The sequence below is a fragment of the Oryzias latipes genome, chromosome 2 (assembly GCF_053564925.1).
Source record: "Oryzias latipes strain Hd-rR chromosome 2, Olatipes_Hd-rR_3.1".
In the NCBI taxonomy this organism is placed as follows: Eukaryota; Metazoa; Chordata; class Actinopteri; order Beloniformes; family Adrianichthyidae; genus Oryzias; species Oryzias latipes.
The window spans coordinates 49,409,561-49,417,224 of NC_136238.1; the positions used below are offsets into that span (position 1 = coordinate 49,409,561).

The window sequence follows — 7,664 nt, forward strand, 5'->3', positions numbered from 1 at the left end:
GTCTACAGCAGCTTCACAAAATGGCGGCTCCCTGGTGGAATAAAAACGTTTAATATATAATGTATTTTTTATAAATGACTCTTTTGTGACATTTCTAAGCAATACAAACTAATTTGACATAAAATACACCTTTGTGAATGGACAAGATTTTTTTTTATCATACTTTGTTAGCAGAGAGCAGTTTTTTTATTGACTTATGAGTATGTAGCACTCACAGTTAAAATGTATTTACATTTTAACTGTCTGTATCAATGCCCCCCCCCCCCCCCTAAAACCTGATTACTATTTTCAATTTAAATTAAAAAAAACACCTTTGTATTTAAAAATGATTATAGATTTTTTTTTGGTTACATTTGTTCCCCTGAAATTTGGGAGCCTATTTTTAAGTAAAAAGCATCTTTATCTCATCAGAAAAATGAAATACCCACCTGTCCACATTCAATGAGGTTTGAACTGCTCCATTTCTCCTTTAAAGACTGACTGACTTTCTTTAATTCTGGCCTAACATGATTTTTTTAACATGTTCACACACAGAAAGTTGTTTGATTTCTTACAAAAAGTGAAAATTGTCACCACATCAGTATGTAAGCTAGATGAGCTTTTGTGAGTGTTACATGTCAATCATTGTAGGTTATGGGAAGCATTCAAGCATCTTCACTCAGTGAGAAAATGACAAAATACCACGTTGACTTGATTTATTCACATCACAAAGAACACAGGTTTCAGTGACAGATAACTGCTTTGCCATCCCGTCTCTGCTGACGCTCACAGCATCTCCTCATCAGCTCAGTCATCTCCTGCTCCAGCTCCTTCTGAAGACCTTTGACCCGCCTCACTTCAGTTAGCTGTTGGAATCTGATCCTGTTCTTCACTTCACCTCTTCTCTTCTGGATGAGACGGATCATCTCAGTGAAGACCTCTTCACTCTCCTCCACCTGCTGTTGAAGCAGCTGTGAGATGAGACAGTGTTATGTTCTTCCACAGAGCAGAGAGAACAGATTGTGATCAGTGTGACAGAACATCCTCATCACCTCATCATGACTGGAGCAGAAGTTCTCCTGCAGGTTCTTGGAGGGTCCCACCAGCTTGTCTTTCTTCAATGCAGCTGCTTTCAAATGAGGCTGAAGGTGTTCCTCCCAGGAAGGAGCAAGGCAGGTCAGACAGGACTTCAGGGCGTGTCGTTTGTTCCAGTGCAGACGTCACAGACCACATCTGCTCCGCATCTCTAAGCAGCTTGAAGTTCCTGTGAGCACAGTGGTACATATTATTCAGAAGTTCAAGACCCACGGGACAGTAGCCAACCTCACTGGACGTGGCCGGAAGAGGAAAATTGATGACAAATGGAGGAGACGGATAGTTGGAACTGTATCCAAAGAACCTAGAACAACCTCCAAAGACATTAAAGGTGAACTCCTAGATCAAAGTACATCAGTGTCAGATCGCACCATTCATGGTTCTTTCAGCCAGAGTGGACTTCATAGGAGACGACCAAGGAGGACACCACTGTTGAAAGGAAATCATTCAAAAGCCAGACTGGAATTAGCAAAAATGCATGTTAACAAGGCAGAAAGCTTCTGGGAAAATGTCCTTTGGACAGATGAGACAAAACTGGAGCTTTTTGGTGAGGCACATCAGCTCTATGTTGGTAGACTCAAAAATGAAGCATCCAACCAAAAGAACACTTTCCCTACTGTGAAACATGGAGGAGGCTCAGTTCTGCTTTGGGGCTGCTTTGCTGCATCTGGCACTGGGTGTCTTGAAGTTGTGCAAGGAAATGAATTCTCCAGATTATCAAAGCATTCTGGGTAGAAATGTGCTGCCTATTGTCAGAAAGCTTGGTCTTTTGGCCCTATTTCATTAGTTTTTTTTTAATAATTCTGTTAATCAACAACTCAAAAGTAATGGCTGATTGTGATTATTTAACTTTCAAAAATGTTTTATTTATTGTTACTTTTGAACGTTTCAAGTCATTTCAGTGAACATTGAGACTTTCTTTAACTGAGGAGTACCAACTATTTTGTCCACCACTCTTGGCATCATCTAGTGGACAAAAAAATTGTACTACACTCAGAGTGAACATAGCGAATTATAATTGTGGCTCAAAATAAATTATTTCTATTTTATTCATGAGCGAATAAATATGTAAATCTTTAAATATATCTGTTAATATAAATGTATTTGTAAATACTTGTAAATAAAATTATTAAAATTATTTCTGGAAGATCCTGCTCCTTTGTTCTGCTCAGAACAAGGACAGAACTTTAGAAAAGAAAACATCCACAGAGACCTTCATGCAGCAATAAACCAGATCAGGTTTCTCACTCCAGGCCACTGAAGAGCAGGAAACCCACAGGATCAGAATTTATCTGCCCCCAGCTGCTCAGGAACTTTGCAGAGCATCTCTGTGATGTACTCACATGTACACTATAGTACCAAAAGTATACGCTCACCTGCCTTGACTCACATGAACTGAAGTGTCGTCCATCCAGTTCAGACTCTGTGCAGGTCAGTCCAGGTCATCCCACAGACTCTGTCCTCCATGTCTTCATGGACCGTGTTGGAAGAGGAAGGGATGCAGTCCAAAGTGCAGCACCTGGCAGATGGAGCCCCCCCTTGAAGATTCTTAGAGACAGAAACACACATCATGAAAAACAGAAATCTCCTCCAAATATCATTTCCTATCAATGAACAGAGAACAGCAGAGTGTACCTGTCCTCTGGAGCTGGAACAATGTTTGCTGAGGATGGTGCTGACTGTGGGTCCTGGATGGAGCTGAACGTCTGTGTGTAGCGTCTAGACCAATTGTTCAAATCCCGCATCCTCACTCTGGAAAAGTCAACTCTGAGAATCCAGCAGCTGCAGGTTCATGATGACTGGAAAAGACAAACACATTTATCAAATACACACATTTCAGGTGTGTCTAAACATTTTTCTGTCACTGAGTCCGGCTTAAAAAAAGGACAAGAATGTTAGAATTACATTAGGTATTAAAAAGAAGCCCCAAAATGTACTTTGAACCTGAAGTTGGATTTTTTTAATCAGGAAAAATCTTATTTTTTTATATCCTGTGTTCAAGCAGTCTCTTCTGATCAGTCAGCTCTGACTCAGCCGTGTGTTTGATGAGGAGCCCAGCAGACACATCCAGAGATTTCAGGTCAGTGAAATATGATGGAATGTTCAGATAAAGTCTGAACATCTGAGCAGGATCCAGCTTCATGTCCTGAACCACTGACACATGCTTCTGTAAAACAATTTGCTATAAAAATGACTTCCATTGTCTTTGGAGGACTTAATAGCTGTCATTTAAAGGTGAATGTTGCTCAGCACCCAGAACCATTGAAGTTACTAGACACAGACACAGTCCACCTGCACTTCCCTGAAGAAAGAGCAGAAAGCCCCACATCTATACATCACTACACTCATTTTAAGTCATGTCTAGACAATGTTTGTTCAATTGGAAATTGTGTTAACTGAAGGTGAATCCAGTTAGTTTCTGGTAGCTGGTAATCAACACATAGAAACAAAAATCTGATTCAATTCAGGAACCAAGATCAACGATTCACAGATCAAACCACATTTCTTAGCAGTTAAATGTGTTATGCTGGTGTTTGTCTTTGAACCAGATGTATGGAAATTAAAACAATGCATCTAAAATAATCAATTATCATTTTTTTAAACAAGAAATACAAACCAACAAATAATAAGTATATGAATAAAAACCATAACATTGAAAGAAAGAAATAATATTGAATAATCATGAATGTTGAGCTCTAAAGGTTTTCTGCCAACTTTCTGGTTAATTGAGCAGTAAACTAACATCACTGTTTCTGTTGGAATTGGATCATTTTACAACTAATCTTGGAAGCAAAAATGAGAGAAGTCATTTTAAAAAAACGGGACTTATTTCACCACTATATTTTAAATTATTTATAATTTAAAAAGCTCCCAACGTCACAAATGTTCTTATTTATTTACCAAAAACAGCCAGCGTTGCAGTTAGTAGAAAAAAACCACAAAAATACAAGAAAAGCGAATGCATTTTAACTAGAATGTGTGTGTGTGTGTAAAATCTTTGCTCGGGTGAACATGCTAATGCTAACACGGCATGCTAATAGCAGTTCAATATAAATAGTGATTATAAACCGCTGACCTCTGCCTCTCTGGTGACTCACGGTTTGGTATAGCTTTAAAGTACCTCTACAGCTTACAGTGACCAACTGTTAAAGGTTAAAAATGCAGAAAATTAGTTTGCAAACTCACACTGTCTGCCGTCACCGACACAGCCAGGCGTGCGCTGGCGAACTAACTCCTGAAATCCACTTCCTGTTTTTTGTCTGTATTTCTTCCGGGTCCAGTGGATGTTTTAAAATTCGTCTTCAAGCCAAATTGATATAAAACATGCATCAAACCACGTTAGCTCCACATTTATTTACCCAAACTTGTGTCTGAATTTTTTTAATATTCTAATAGGAACCTCTGTTAGTCTCTCGTAGGAAATGTTTATGTGTAACACACAACATCCTGTGACGTCACACACGGTTGATTAGGTCAATATTCTTGGAAAGAAATGTCCAATCCAAGGTAAGTTTTATGAAGAATAAAATATGTGCATGAATATTCTATATTTTCAACACTAGTATGACGATCTACAGTCCTAACAAAGACAATGAACAATTATTAAAATGTCTGAGCTTTGTGTGCTCATTGGCACCATCTAGTGGACAATAAAATGTACTACACTCAGAGAGAAAAGATTTCTATTTAACTAATGAACGAATAAATATGTAAATCTTTGTGATATCAACATAAATGTTAACTTTATTAACATAGAGTCTGTAAACAAATATCTAATGTTGCAGAATGTTAAAAGCAGAAACCGATTTCATGCTGAAACTGCTGTTTTTTGTCATTTAGTACAGATTTCAGAACAGTTTAGATTCATTGTTCCCAAATATTACTAACATTTTATTCACTCCCAATACACAATTCTCAAGTCAAACAATATCTCCTTCACTAGTGTAATGGTTCAACACTTGTGTATTTTCTTTAGGAATTGCCATTGTTATCACAGAAATATTGTGGTGGGACGTGAATGTCATTTCTATCCATTCTTTTTTTCTTCAGATCTGTCCATCTAACAATGAACATGGATCCCTCCTATACCCAGCAGCACACGGACCTCAGCCCAGGCCTTCACCTGTGGACAGTCATGTGTCAGTGACACGGGGACAGCAGTGAGGTGTGCACTACTGACCCAGGTCACTCCAAAGTCATGCAGTGCAGTCTTTCAGCATGGTTGTGTTATGTGTGAATGTAAGTGTGTAACAGGGTTCCTGTGGGCTCCTTAAACGTCTCAAAAACATTACATTTAGGAATGTGGACATTATACCTGAAAAAGCCTTCAAAAGTCTGAAAATGTGATGGCTGAGCCTGGAAGTTCTGTGTATTACAGCTCTTGCCAGGAAAAGGGAAAAAGTCATTTAAAAAATAAATCTCAAGAATGTCTCAAACCCACCTGACATGAAGAAATGACGACGGTGATATGAGCTGGTCGTGATGACATCATAACACATGGAGGTGGTACCCAGGTTAGACCCCTGGCTGGACTACAAACATGCTGTTGACCACCCAAGTGGATTTTGTTCCTCTTTCACAAGTGCTGTGGTTTTGTTTGTTGAAGAATTTTCTGATGGGACATTGCAGGATTTCCTTTTCTTTGTCAGAGGTCCTGGGAAACAGGCTGAGACATTGGTCTGAATTTTCTAAAAAGGTCTCAAAAAGTCTTCAATTGAACTAGAAGAAACTTCCAGGAACCCTGATGTGAACTCACTGAACAGATAAAATTCCTGCTCTGTTCTAAAGGGAGTTCTCTTTTCTACATCAGGTGATGGAAAGCAGAAGCTGCAGTGATGAAGACGCTGATGGACTCTTCATGCTCCTCCAAGGACCAGCAAGACAGAAGTCTGCACATCCTCACAATCACACACACACATACATTTACACTGACGTTTGTGTTTACAAGGCTTTTTTGTTCATAGTGGTTTCAGATTGTGTCAGTCATGAAAGTAAAAATCTTGTAAATAACTGTGTTGCAGAAATAAAAGTCTCTTCACACTGGAGAAATGAACAGGTGTTTTTCATGTCTGTTTTCACATATTAGCATAAGACCTAAAATAACATTGATTCTATGAGCCATAGTCAAATGAACTGTTATCTGAATGGAAGATTCATGCATTCATCTCTTCACTCAAGTTCTGGTCCTTCATTTTAAAAGCTATGACTCAAAGACACATTCTTGTCAAATATGTGAAAACTTTCACTGTTGGACAGTAACACATAATGAAAAATGGGTTCAATGGTTCATAAATTCAAACAAACACTTCATACTTTAATACTAAGGAGTTACCACGTTTACAGTCAAAAGAGGCAACAACACAAGAAAAATGTGACCTGCTGAGGATGTTTAACCTAGAAAGTCAAGTTTCTATCCAGCCATCCATTTTCTTCACCAGTTTGATCCTATGTGGGGACACAGAGCTGCAACAGTCTGGCTACTGTTGGACTAAGGCAACACCCTGGACATCACTTATATCACATGCACATGCAATTAGACTTACAGGAAGAGAAGGGGGGGTCAGGGGTATGAAGTGGCTGCTTAGCAAGTGGGGTCTGGTTAATTGAGGGTGGTGAGAGCACTGGTGGTGCCTACACCAGGGCAGCAGAGGCGGGTGGGGTGTAGAGGTGGGGAAAGAGGGGGGGGTGCGTAGACATGGGAAGCGAGGGCGGGTGGGACGTAGAAGCGGGGGCCGGGAGCGAATGGTGTGTAGAGGTGGGCAGCGAGGGAAGGGGCGGGTAGCGCCTGCGGGCCATACAACGCCGCTTGCGGCTTTAATTGATGTTATTTCCGCTTGATCCACAGCAGTAAAGCAGTCTAATGTTACAGAGGTTTCTATGGATGCCTCCATTTCTACCGCTTCAGCCTGTTCTGGGCTGATAGTAGGAATAACTTGATTTAACTTATGTCTAATATTTGAGATTTTACTATCGAAAAATGTAAGAAAATCATCAGAGCTGAGAGAAACAGGAACATGTGGTTCTACTGAGCTCTGACTGCGAGTTAATTTAGCAATAGTGCTAAAAAGAAATCTTGGATTGTTTCCATTCTCTAATATTAAGGTTGAATAGTACTGGCTTCTAGCTCTACGCAGAGCTTTTTTATAATTTAATAGGCTATGTTTCCAGATATCCAGAGACTGCTCTGAACCGGAGCGGCGCCATTCTCTTTCCAACTTACGGGTTTCTTGTTTAAGAGAACGAGTTTCAGCGTTAAACCACGGTGCTACTCGGTTTTGTCTGACGAACTTAGGTTTCAAGGGGGCAACAACATCGAGTGTACTCCTGAGGGCTTGTAAGGCATCATTAGCAAAGTGGTCATTTATACTAGGACTGATGCTATGGGAGCTGGACTCAGAGTATTTTCTCAGAATATCACTAAGTACTGGCTGAACTGTGTGTTTAAACTCAGACACAGAACGGTCAGTTAAGGTTCTTCTAAGCTGTTTCTTATTCACTGGGGCAGAAGGATGTTCCAGTGTAAGCTGGAAGGTAATCAGAAAGTGATCAGAAATGATGGGGTTAAGAGGAAGGACACTCAGCTGGCTGAT

At 39.9% G+C, this 7,664-nt stretch overlaps 1 long non-coding RNA gene across 1 annotated transcript; it reads left to right on the top strand.

The window, feature by feature from the left end:
* The first annotated feature begins 4,512 nt into the window (after positions 1-4,512).
* On the top strand, positions 4,513-6,123 carry LOC144989560 (uncharacterized). Its single transcript, XR_013653817.1, has 3 exons — positions 4,513-4,581; positions 5,125-5,258; positions 5,885-6,123. It is a non-coding gene; the product is annotated as an uncharacterized LOC144989560 (long non-coding RNA).
* The last annotated feature ends 1,541 nt before the right edge of the window (positions 6,124-7,664 follow it).